Source organism: Mesitornis unicolor, unplaced genomic scaffold, assembly GCF_000695765.1.
Source record: "Mesitornis unicolor isolate BGI_N332 unplaced genomic scaffold, ASM69576v1 scaffold9856, whole genome shotgun sequence".
Taxonomy (NCBI): Eukaryota; Metazoa; Chordata; class Aves; order Mesitornithiformes; family Mesitornithidae; genus Mesitornis; species Mesitornis unicolor.
This window is the reverse complement of record NW_010190300.1, coordinates 28,846-42,336: the sequence shown is the minus strand read 5'-3', so window position 1 is coordinate 42,336 and position 13,491 is coordinate 28,846.

The following is a 13,491-nucleotide window of genomic DNA, read 5'->3' as shown; positions in this document are numbered from 1 at the left end:
TAGATAGGTCATGTAATATATGCCTCAGTACCTCGCCATCAGGATCACATGTCAATCTGGAAATACAATGAACAGTAGCTGTGGGTTCCAGCAGTTCTAAGCTAACCTCCAGAAGCAATAAGATCATCCGTCATTTTTGTAATCGCCTCATGTTCAGTCTAGACTGGCCATTTATTTTATTCTCAACAGTGTTCTACCTAATACACTATCAATAGTGTCATTATAAATCCCAATTTCCAAGTGTTTACACAAAGATCATAAACATCTTACAGTTTATTATGTCTCATAGTTTTTATCTATATTTTACCTTCTGCTAAATCCATACAGCCTCCCTGGCCTCAGCATCAGCAGCGCAATGATGTGTATTCCACCCTGGGCTGGAAAACATCGTACTGCTCCTGCAAATGGTGAGACACACACTTCAGATACCTCCTTTACAGAAAATGTGGAGGAAGAAAACCATGGCATAACAGGAAGATACAAGTCTAGCTATGAGGCTTTGCCTGCAGAGGATAAAGTAACTCAAAGCATTCAAACTGCAGTTTTCATGAGGCAGAGACAAGTGCAAATTAATAGCTAAACCACTCTAGAAAAAACCACTCCTACAGTTTCTTCATGGAAAGTGATGATAACTCCTCAGTACTGGCGAATATTTCAGTTAGACAATTTTAATTGTGTTGAAAATTCATTTTCCTCAAATTAATCAAATGCACAGGTAAGAGCATCTTTACCCAGAGATACTCCCCTATGCACATTCAAATTCTGGATGAAAGTATGAAGTTTTGTGATTAAACATATTAATGGAGCAGTCAGTGGTCTACTCGGCCTGGAGGTATGGAATATTCTCTTGCTTACTCATCCTTTCATTTAAGTTTTTAAGTTATGATGTGTCCTATGACATAACAAAGTGATAAAGTATCCCAGTGATAATAAGTATTATCATTTCACAAACTGCTCTCAAGCTTCCCTTGAAAACATTCTTTCACCACTCAAGGTTATAAAATCATCAAAATAGGGAGACCCATTTTCTGTTTGTATATATTTTAATCACAGACCTTGATCCTTCACCAAAAGATACCCTGTGAACTGTACTAAGCTCACTTTTCATTTTTTGTTTTCAGTCACTTGTCTGACCCTGACAGAATTCCTCCAGTAAGCTTCCTGCGATGTTTCACATAGAAAATCTATACCAGTTAAGTATCTGGAATAATTTTGAGTACTTGGAAAAAAACACAGCTTAAAATCCCTAGAAAAGAATCTTTTTCCTTCAGCAGTCATTCTACATGCAGCTGCTGAGATGCCCATTACCTTCTGACAAAACGTGCATGCCAATGCACTGATCTAGCTGGGTTAGTTTTACCAGCAACCTCTTTCACATTAGTGACTGTGCTTAACAGCAGAGGAGAGGTCAAACATCGGTGTCTCGATTCAGAATGCTGAATTGAGTATTCGTTGAATAGTCACTGAATATTCAGATTAGTTTTGGCTAGTAATAATGCTTACCTGCAGGAAGAATTATTCTTATACTAATCTTAAATATCACATGCTGAATTTTTTCTTTTTCTTCTTCCCTGACTTATCACCACCTAGAAGTGACTGAATGGCACAGGGGTTTTAATGAAATATTTAATCAGGAGGAAAAAATATTGCTTTGTTGGTTTCAGGTCTCTCCCCCTTCATTAAATCCATGTTCTCTCTCCTAGGTGCGGAAGACAGCCATGTAATGAACAAGAAGGTGGTGTGAAGTTAATGGGCATGACCACCTGACCGCTTGCCAAGCTGCCACATAGTTGCATGTTCTAGCCAAAGACTGATTTTCATTAGTTAACACAATTACAGTTACACTTGCTATTTAGCTTTACGTTTACCAAGAGAAGGACTACCACTTATGGTATTCATCCCCTTTCTGGGAAAAAAGGATTTTTCAGAGGTGTCATAGTAAAATGGCACTGGAAACTGGGTAGTGTTAAAAGCAACAGTTGACTTCAGAACAGACTTAGCAAATAAATATTAATTAATAAACCAGCTCAGAGCATATTTCCAGAATTATTAATAATTAATAGCTGAAAAATAGGCTTATCTGTGTTTGCAGTCTCTCTATTAGTGTGGGGGATAAGGTGTTGCAATGTACATGGTGCCCTAATTCTGGTAAGTGGCTACAAGTCTTTCTGGAAGAGATGCCTCCTGCACTGTGGCAGTAAGGCAGAAAACATGCTCAGAGCTTGGATTTTTAAAGAGTCTCACTCTGACAAAGTTTCTGTGGATCTCAGACACAAGGAGAAACCAACACAGTTATTGAAGGATTGCTGTCTTGTCTGTATTCTTCATGGTTGTGTCATTTAATGTCAGTTTGAATCATTTAATATTATTTGAATAGGGTTTTAGAAATATATATATAGAGAGAGTGTGTGTATGTATACAGATATTTTTATCTTACTGAAGACTTAATCCTTTGGCAGTCAACTTTGAAGTGCTTTGGAGTGCAGCCAAGATATTACTTTCTGAAATCTTTTTGAAGTTCTTTGTTGAACTGTGAAAACATAGACTATTCTTTCTTTCTTTCTCTTTTTTTTTTTCCAAAGATACTGCCAGCTTTGTCAGCCTTGCATTAGATATCACCAAGCATGCTTTGTGAACTTCCCCAGATGAAAAGAGGTCTGGTGTGCAACTGCATATGTGCTGTGGCATACTACGGTGAGGATATGCTCAAGGACTCCTTAAGGATGACTGGGGTATGCAGCAGCTGCTTAGTGATGATTTGAGACCACAGCATCTGATAAATGATCTTTTTTACAAAGACTACTGAATGTTAGTGATTTACCGCTGACCCTGTAGAGCCAACAGTGAATGCACCAGCCAAAACAGATTCATACAACTAACTTTGTTTTCCTTCTATCTTTCAAAAACAGAAAGCTCACTTATTTTTGTAGGAATAATGAGTTATGTATTAATGGAATCCAAAAAAGTGCCAGTTGCCCTGTCTATAGGATAAAAGTTGTATTTTAGGGAGAAGAAAAGAAAGGAAGCAGCATCTAAGCAAAAGAGACAAGTGCACATTCTGTTTCTTTCAGATTACCCCCAGTATCACTTGCTGTGTTTTTTGCGAATTACATAAAATGCCATTTTTTCTTCTTTTATTTTTTTGCTATTTAATTCTTTCCTATTGGTTGATACATACAATTTTTAGGTTCAGATGCATATAAGAGGGGAATCCTGAAATATTTTGAAGATGTTGAAAGGTTTAATTAAAATATTTAATAATCCTGACCTTTTTGTCCACTATTTCAGACAGGTTGCTGAAGCTATAAGGAAATGGCCTAAGTTAACGAGATCTTACAGAATTTTATCTTTTTTTTTCTGCCTTTTTTTCTTCAGTGAGATGCTTGGCTGTCTTAACAAACACAGGGTATCACTCATCCCATTTTTGAACCATAACAAAATTCTATTTGAATTTTCTTGCTTTTCAGATTGCAGATGGGAAGGGTTTTTGCTTGCTATGGAGAAGCTCACTGAATTTTATTTTGGATGTGAGAAAAGAACAAGTTGGCAATACCAATTATTTGTCAACGGTAAATGATTCATTAGGGACTATTATATCCTGTTACATCTATCTGTATTAGGTAAGTAGCACATCCTTACAAATAATGTGAGTTACGAGTTAAACTTTTTGGTGTCCTTATAAATCTGCCTTTTATCTCACACACACAAAGACATCAGAGATGTACCAGCTCCTCTGTGGCTTTTTTTCCCCCTCGCCACATCACTGATGCTCTCTTCCGCAGAAAGTGGTTCATGAAACACCAGGACCCCACTACACACACATGCAGTTAAACCAAAGGAGCAACAGACATGCTGTCAGAGGTGGACCTGAACAAGGCTGGATGTGTGTGGCTGCCAGTGTGTGTACACATAGGGAGCTATGGGAAACAAGAAGCTTTCTCAGTCTTTGCTGCATATTTTATGTCCTTCGGTTTGTATCTTGTATATTTTGTGTGAGCATGTGACAAAATTAAAAGCTACTGCAGAATCCTCTTTGCCAAGTAGATGAAAACTGGCCTTATAATGGGATAGAACATTAAAATAAGCACTGCCTAACAAAGAAAGTTGCCAGATTTCTTAGATGAACTGTAGCACAAGCAAAAAAAAGTGATTGTCTCTCATTTGATTAATTGTAGTGGCAACAAAAGCCCAAAATAACACCATTTATATTGTCAAGTGATTCCCAGATGAATAACTTTTCTTTCCTCTAAATAGCACACAGTCACAATAAATGTCAGGGATAATGGATGCATCTAGGTTTTCAACAAGGCAGACTGCTTGACAGTGGTTTAGAACTGCAAGAAACATTCTACTGAACAGGAATAAGAACAGCAAAGGTGCGTTCCTCTACTTCAGAATTTGGCTGACGGTCTACCCTAACATGTGTCACTGAGGCCTACTATCCTGGCACTGCTTTAACGCTTTACAGCATCTCCTGCTGTAAGACTTTGCTTGCAGCTGCTTGAAATTTTAAAAAAATATTTTCAACTGTGATTTTCCAACAGTTCAACCCTTCTTGTATTTTAAAAGGTAAAATAAAAGATTTCCTTTTGTTGGCTAAAAAAAATATCCCAACACTTTGTAGCACAGGGCTATCCAGGGAACGAGAACCTGCTGTTGCCATTCCATTCCTGCAAGGGCCATGCAATGACCCAGCACAGCCCAAGCCGTGCATAGCAGCCACGAGGCTGTCACTGCTTTGCTGCTGGGTGCAAACCCCAGGCTGTGTTTCAGCTTGAAAAAGATGGTAAATTCTGCCCTCAGGAATAGTATTAATATGCATCATCTGCAAACTTAAACCATTGAAAAGCATAACCTTGTTTTGTTCCCTTTGTATAGACATGTGAAAACAACTTCTAAAGACAGGAGCAAACACCATTTTCCCATGGGCTACTTCTCTATTCTGTAACAGGATGAACTTGTTTGAGAGTTGAATCAGGTCCATGTGGTTAATAAAAATCATGGTGTAAATTAAGAGAGGGACTGAGAGAAGGCAGAAGACTGCCTTTCATCAACTTAAAATATGAATCTTAATTTCCAGCTTTGGGTGGTCATATGTGGTAATGAAGCTGTGATTTTGTGTATGACTTGTATATAATATTTATAATGTTATGTAAGTTGAAGTAGCTTGGGCAAACTGAGGACCAACAGTTAATAGTTTGGCCCTTTTCTCCCTCTCTCAGTTTTATATACAGCTTTGTGAGACTGATAGTGTCCTCCTGTCTCATGGGAGAGATCTAAAATAAAATTAATTTGATTATTTAGAATGATGCTTAGTAAAGAAAGCTTGCTCATCTTCTCATCAGTGAAGAACAACAAAATATTGAGAAGCTACTCACTATCTGAGGACAGTCCACCCCCTGCACTGAAAGAGAGGGGGAGACCCTGTAAAAGGCAGATGGTTATGTGGTGACATAAGGAAAAGCTTTGTCCTAAGGAACATCCAAAAAGCACTAAGAATTACACATGAATAAGCAGTCTTAATTTGGGCATGTTCTATTTCAGAATGCTAGATTTGGGGCTAGATGATACCAAGTGACATTAATGTAGCCTTTAATGTGCAAAAACAGTATCGATAAATAATCATAAGGTAGAAAGTGGAGAATCACTTCTCTTTCTGCTCAGAGCCATAGGTCCCCACTAGTGCTACAGGATCCTTCCCTTGGAGCAATAGTTCAAAACATTTCTTCAGCAAGTCACCTAAATCCATTAGACGTTAGATCAACAACCCAAGTTTTATATATATGCTTAATATCTGTAGCTGCCATTAAATTCAGGAGAAGATGAGAACTGAAACAGGCTATTTCTTTTTTTTTTAAATGTCAAAATAAGAACTCAGTGCTTAGCTTTAGGAAAATATTTGCAAATGTTGGTGTTAGTATACGATGTGTCAGCCTCCTCACCTCCCAAATGGGGAGGACAGTGCTACATCCCACACAGACATGCTACATTAGAGGCAGACTGAATCCGTGACTATTTTCTGCTCTGTAAAGCTCCAGGGGAGGAGTGCTCATAGCTTTCCAGAAGCCAGCCTTTGAAGAGCCCAAGCATCTTGTACCAGGCTGAATAATGACAGAAGTCTCAGAGGCAAAAATGACTTGGAACTAAGCTGTTTAAATAGGAACACAGCATTTTATAAGATGCCATGTTATCAGTATAAAAAATCTTGGAGGTACTTGTGAGAGAGAATGCAGATATTTGTGAAACTTAAATCTGTCTTGTGTAACTTCAGTGTTTCAGTAGGCACAGGAAGGTAGGTTTGTTTACTCCCTTTTATATTTCCAAATAAAAGTTCTGCTTACTGACAATTAAAAAAGGTACTCATGTCTCTTAGTTATTGGATTAAGACCAGCAACTAGTTTTCCTGCAGGGCTTGAGGTGATTGTCAATGATAAAGACCACACAATCATTAATGACTGGATACTCTTCTAAACACCAGGCTTTCTGTCTAAGTGCAAAATCTCTCTTTTTTCCCCATGGAACCAGTTTTACACTATTTTTTTCTGTAGAGCAAACATGTTTTGATCATTTGTTGAAAAGCACTGAATGAAATATTTCTAGGAAAAGATACCATACGAAGTGTAACTACTTTATGGGTTTATGCAGGGCTTTCCTCTCAAACTAAAGGAAATAAATAAAACCTAGTCTTCTGTTAAAACTATTTTTCTTTGTCTGAACATGTTTAAATGCATCTTAGCCACTTGCAACAGTTATGAGTTGCCCATAAGAGAGCTACCTTTTGGAGAAGTTTGCGAAACTGGCCTGTCTGGATGATTAGCGCCAGGCTTTAGCCTTAGTCAGGCAATGTGGAAAACCTGCATACTGCATCTTTAAATTTAGTCCCTTTAGTAGAGAAGAAAACACAGCAAAGGGCCTTGGGGAAAATGCTCATAATTTGAGACTTCTCTCCCTTTTCTACTTTAGGTCAAGCAGTACATAACATGCACCCATCAGCTGATGTGAGAGCTGTGATATAGTTTCTCTATGTACCTGACGGTCTGCAGAAGGCTTATTTTTTTTTTGCAATATGGTGAACTAAATAATAAAATAAATATTTAAGTGTTTCAGTAGACCTTTCTTGGCAGAGAGTGATACACATTTCCTTTGAAGTATTCTAGAGAGGAAGTGATACTTTCAAATCTGAGTTAAAGAAGAAAAAGACTTTTTACCACTATATCCTATAATTTTTATATGAGAAGCTGGATCCTGATTCCTCTGTCCTGGTCACTTAACACTGATAATCCTTGAGAAATCTGGGTGCTTAGGCACCACTTAAAATTTTCAAAAAAGAATTAAGAATTCCTCTAAAGAGCAGAAGACAGAGAAATACTTGGCATACTGTTATTACAACAACACTACAAGGCTTCTCCTTTCTTGATACCCTGCTAAGCATTATTCTTAGCTGAATATTCTTGGACTGAGCCTAAAGCATTAGGAGAAGAATCTTGAAATAACTTGTAACATCTCAGCTATTAAGTTCAGTAGTTGACACATCTATTTTAAGAATTAGCTCTTCTTGCTGAGAGATGCACTTGTTGCTCTGATGGGGCTTCTTCTCTGTGTTTTGCTTCTGTTGTCTTTTCCAATGTGATCCACTGTGACAGTGGGTACAAACTCAAAGAAAATCCTCAGCTGACAGGGATGTCTGAGCTTGATCCATCAGGGACAAGACGTCTCATGCACAGAGTGAAGCACTTTTAACACCCAGCCCAGTCAGAACTCTGGATTTTCATGACTTAGCCAGGATTTCATGTATGTCAGACTGAAACAACTCACAGGGGCCACTCCTGTATCTTCTCTCCCTTTATTTCTATCACTCTGCACCATCAATACAATACCCACGCCATTGGGTATTGGCATAATTTCTCTCCCTTCCTAACCAGGACAGTGACAGCAGACCACCCGCTGGCTTCTGTGCCTTCAGAGGCAAGCATCAGTTCTGATTTCAGTTTGCATTTCACTTAGAGTCCAGATGAAAACGCATCAGCGTGGACCCCTGGAGCAAGCAAGCAAAATAACCAGAGTGCCGCAAACCCCTGCATGCATTTTCCCCCTGGGAAGGAGAGAAACCACTGGGAAGAGCCAGGGCTGGAGCTGAGGAAGACCCAGAGGTGAAGAGAGGCTGAGGCTGGGCAAGCTGCAGGCTGTGCCTGACATGGTGGCAAGTCCTACACTTATGTGGGCACCCTGACCTGAGTTCTTTAGATGAGGACAGTGAGGGGAAACTACCCATTCTTGCTTTTTTCAGAGCTCTTTGTCCCAAACTGGTTTCACATGTGTCTTGGTTGTGCTGGTGAACAGCACTGGTGAATTACCTGTGGTCTCGAAGGGCCCGAGAGGGCTGTGTCTGCCCTGTCTGACATCCCTAGGCTGTATGCTTGCACATGGGGCATCCTCCTGAGGGATGTATCTGGCCCCTGCAAACCAGTGCTCCCAGGGGCACATGTCTTAACACTGAGAAGCCTTTGCATAGAAAAGAGTGTTTCTTCCTGGTTTCTTCATTCAGGCTTGCTTCTTTGTGTCACAGGCGAAGCATTATTTGCGATAGGAAGATGAGGCACATAGGTAAGGGAAAGTCCTAGCAAATGAGGTGGAGAATTAAGGTCAAAAGGTAAATATTGCTTGCTGTGGTGTTTTCTGCCAACTGCGTGTTGTTCATGCTGCTGTGCACAGAAGTGCTGAGGGTCCCAGCAGCCAGCAATGCTCAGAGAGCTCTAAGTGCAGAAGGAAAACACATGCCACACAAATGGCTCAAAGCAGCGTGCTCTGCAAGGAAGCTCGTTCACCCCCTGGGTCCTGAGCTTGCTCTGGCACTGCACAGTGCCCAGTCTTTCATGGATTGTGTGTGTGCTTCTCATTCAAGATGACGACACCTATCCTGAAAATAGCAATAAGAAGAGAAAGACTTCGAAAGTTTTGTAAGTGGTGGCAAAAAAAGGTGGGAAAAGGTCTGTGCATTGCAGTCATTGAAGGTGATGATACCTATCTCAAAAAAATCCAGCAATAAGAGGAAAAAGGCTCTGAGTGTTTTGCAAATTGTGATACTGCAGCTGGGAGCATAGCATTATGCTGGAGCTGGGACTTAAAGCCTGGATCTTGCTGGGAAAATTAGTTCTCCTTAGACATGCTGACATTTCTGTCCTCCTGGGAATTAACTGTGCATTGTGGCTTTATTTGATTATTTATACGGCTGCAGCACCTGAGCTAGCCCCAGCTGATGTGTCTGTTGTGCCTTCTCTTTGTGTGGTCTGTTTATTCCACAAGCTTTCACAGACCTCCAGAATGCCAGCCAAAACTATCGAACCAGATGCTGCCATCTCTACAGCTCTGCCATATATGCTGTAGAAAAAGGCTGGAAAACAATGAGCAAGAGTGAAGTGGCATTGAGATGGATGTGGGAAGGAGAATAAGAGGGCTATGGAAATCCCTGTGTCCTTATATACCCCTCTCTTGTGTCTAGACCTGAAAGGGAAGGGAAGACAGGCTGAGTTTAAAAGATTTCCATGCGCTCGTATTAATTGTAAACTGGGACCCTGCTCCCCTATGCAACTCTGAAATACCTCTGGGTAGATGGATGTCTCAAAGTCTCTACATGAGTCACCAGCTGAACTGGGGACAAAGCTCAGGGCCAGGCTGTGATGCACAGGGTTTGTCCCCAACAACATGAATCCTGACAGATTGCCCTATATAAGCACTGGGACCACAGGTCTGTGCAAATCCTTCTGTCAGGGACAACAGAAGGGCAAAACTTTCTCATTTTGTGTTTTTAAAGTGAACCATACTACCCAAGGGCAAACAGCAGGATGGAGGGGGATGATATGCAGCCTATAACCACCTCTCAAAAAGGAAACAGCGCTTAGCAGAAAAATCAGCACTGCCAGGGAATCACAGCCTGACAGGCACTTCCACCCTGCAGTTGTGCCAAGGCTGGTAAAGGCACTGCACCAAATGATGAGAATAAACAAGCAGCAGCAGCAAAACCAGAGATAAACCAAAGATCCTAACAACTGCAAAATAGAGCTTGAGGTGGAAAATGAATCTTTAGGAAACTCAAAAGTTAATAGCACAGATACTGGACCAGCTTCTCAAGGAAAATTACATAATTCAGGACTTAACACTGATTCATAGACATGGAGGATCTCAGCACTTAAACGCTTCAGTTTCTAAATTAGCTTTGCACATATGCACATGAAAATTCTGGCATGGTTAATAACATTGCTAGGTATTCCAGGCATTATTTTAAAGCAGAAAAATAAGCACAAACAATAAACACAAAAACAATAAACAATAAACACAGAAAAAAACCACAAAAATCCCTCCCAAAATTGCCAAGGTACCTGTCAAATTAAATTACAGTTCAATTGTTTTGTTTAAGTGTTCAAGCAACACGTATATAACAAATCCCAGGGAAACACATTAGTTCTTGCCTCATTCCCCAAGCAAAAAGAGTTCTATTCGTCAGGGCATTTTTAACTCTAAAAGGCACATTACAAAACTCCGATACTCTGAGTTTCTGCAAATGTTGCTCAGATTAAGCTGCCACGAAAGCTATCACTCCTAGTGATTATATGGTGGTATTTGAGCATTTTGCTTTGATAAGTTTGCAGTCTGTCTTTTAGAGTTTTAGTGTTAACTAACAAGAGTAGCTAAAGAACGAAGGGCCAACTCTTCATGTCCATTCAAATGCAAATCTCAGGAGCAGGAAGAGTGGCTGCAGTTGAAGTCTTCAGGGATACACTACTGGCTGTGCAGCACAGTCCTATGTGCCTTTCTTGTAAGAATGATAAAAGCAAGTTGTTCTCTCTTTTTTGCTCTTTCTCTTTCCTTGTGTCATTAAGGACAGCGAAGGCTACAGCGAGCCCTCTGTGCCACTCAGCCCTCCCAGTGCCAGCAGCTCAGGGAACAGTAGGCAATATGCTTCCACTGAGTACAGGCACAGGGGCAGTACAAACACCACAGACATTGGGCAGTGCATGCTGCTAGGCATTCATGAAAGCAATGGTTCATCACCCCTGGATTTGAGCCGTAGGATTGATGCATCTGCTTAGCCATAGCCGGGGAGACTGGTCTCACCTCAGCCTTCATGCATTCTGTCATGCAGTCTGTTGGAGTGGAGCTGGGGAAACAGCTCTTGTTAAAATACTGATTTCTTTTGAGGCCCTCCACAGCACTGAAATCTCACATCTCTAGGTGATGCTTGCAAGGAAAATAGGCTCTAGGTGCATTGCAAAGACACCCTGTATAAGGAAAGCAGGGAGTCAGAGGGAGCTGACCAGATACTTGTCAACCCTGATCCAGTCCCCCAGGTACACCACATTTCCAGCAAGGAGGTCTTGCAGAACCCTTTTCCTGGTACAGACTCAGAGCAGCACAGAGAGGTAGGAGTCCCATACACCATACCGCGGCATGGGTGGGTGGATGGATCTCATGCCACCCACATGTTGCACGGTGTGCAATAAATAAGTGGGTGGCTTGAATGTCAGAGATACATACCACTCCTAAACTCTTATCTGTCTGTACTTGTAACTGTGCCAGCTGCTTCTCCACCTACCTAGAGGCCTTTTGGTTATGGAAACCCACAACTCACAATGGTATTTTACTTCTGTAGAAATATACTGCTTACGCCCACCTTTGAAACTGAGTAGGTAACAGATGCTCTTTCTTGGCACCAACCAGTGACCTGCTCTCTCAGGTGGGGAGCAGTCCCCTTCTGTGTCATTTACTGAGAACTGGAGGTTGTATTAGCCAAGAGAAAGAATACCTTGCTCATTTTTTGAGTTGGATAGGGTTTACCTGTAGCACTGGAAATGGCAACCAGTCACTCCTGCTCTCATGTACTATCTCTGAGAACTTGCAGCATTTGCCAAAATGGGGACCCAGGTCCAGATATGGGGCCTGTGGTAGTACCACATACTTGGCTGCATGACATGCCTTAGCTCCCTCTTTGCTAATGTCCTCATTGGAAAACATACGCAGATAAAAATAGGCCTTGATATTCACTAGAGAGTCTGCTTCTCCTTCCCAGTGATTTGCAGACAGGTACTTGCCAAATGTCTAGTGACTCATTAATTTGGGAAAAAAAACCCATCACAATACAATCTGCAAAACCATGCTTTTCCCACTCCCATGTAAGAAACATTTTTAACAGCCACTCAGATCTTGTGTAGAACAGCTATTAACAAGCTGCTTCTCAGTTTTTCCCTAGAGAGTGATGAAGTACAGGGGCTCAATTTCCATTGCCTTTTGCTTCTGGTATCTACTCTGTGCAAAGTGGATGTGACACACTAGCCTGGGGTCCAAGACCCACCTTCCTGAGCAGATCTTGGGCAGATAGGCATGGCCTGGGCTGGTGGAATTGCCAACATTCTGTCCTTGGCAGGTGGAGTCTGAAGCTCAAGTATGCTAAGCTGCTTTGCTGCTCTATAGTCCTGGACCAGTCAAGCATCTACTCATTGTAAGGCTATTTTAGATGGGCTTTTTTGGCAGTTTGTGGATATTGTTATCATTTAATCTTACCCCCTGCAGCAGCCTAACAATTCTACCCTGTAAATTCTTCACTTGTTTGAAGACTTAAAGAAAATTTGCTTAAATCTCCCAACCATCTGCTCCAGTACTCATTTATCTTGACAATTCAGATTTGCTTATTTCTAATTTAAAGCTTTCATACTTGTGTCTCCCCAGCCTTGGATTTTGTTATGCCTTTTCTTAGGTTAGATTAAGAGAAATGCAGATGAAAGCATATAACACTGTTCCCTTTTCATCTGTCACATTATCTGCCCCTGGGGCTCAGGCCAAAGGACTCTAAAAAGAATACATGACCAGAGTAGTCTTTGTTAGACTAAAGCACATGAGGAACTGCTCTGGAAATCTAGAGACTAATAAAGCAGCTTTAACAGGCTGGAGCATCTGGCCTTCTACATATTTTCCTTCAGCACTTCCACCAACTGTTGTTTGCTCGTATCTACTGGAGTCTGTTTACATAGATTTTGCCCAATCTGCTCTTTCTGGTAATGTTCATATTGTTGTATGTTTATGTGGAGAAATTAGGGGAAGAGGAAGAAAAAGGATATGAACTGAAATATTTACGTCGTCTAGAATGATTTAAACTGAAATGATCCTCATCCATGCTGGAAGCTCAAAGCACAGCAATACAAAAACTGAAACTGCATCAAAAAGAAAATAAGACTTGCTGGGCTCGTTATGCTAGGCAGACTGTTTGGAAAGTCATGCATAAAATAATTAGTACTAACCTCCTTTGCAAATACAACAATTTGAAAATGAATTCATTTGTATTGCATATGTGTAGCTAGTTAGAGACCAGATAACTGTTATAATATATCTTAGATGATTCTCAGATGTTACCATCATACTTATTTCCATGGTCATTGTAAAATGTATCCCCAGATGTCACATGCGACTACTGAGAAGTGCAGCGGTGTCAGGATCACATGC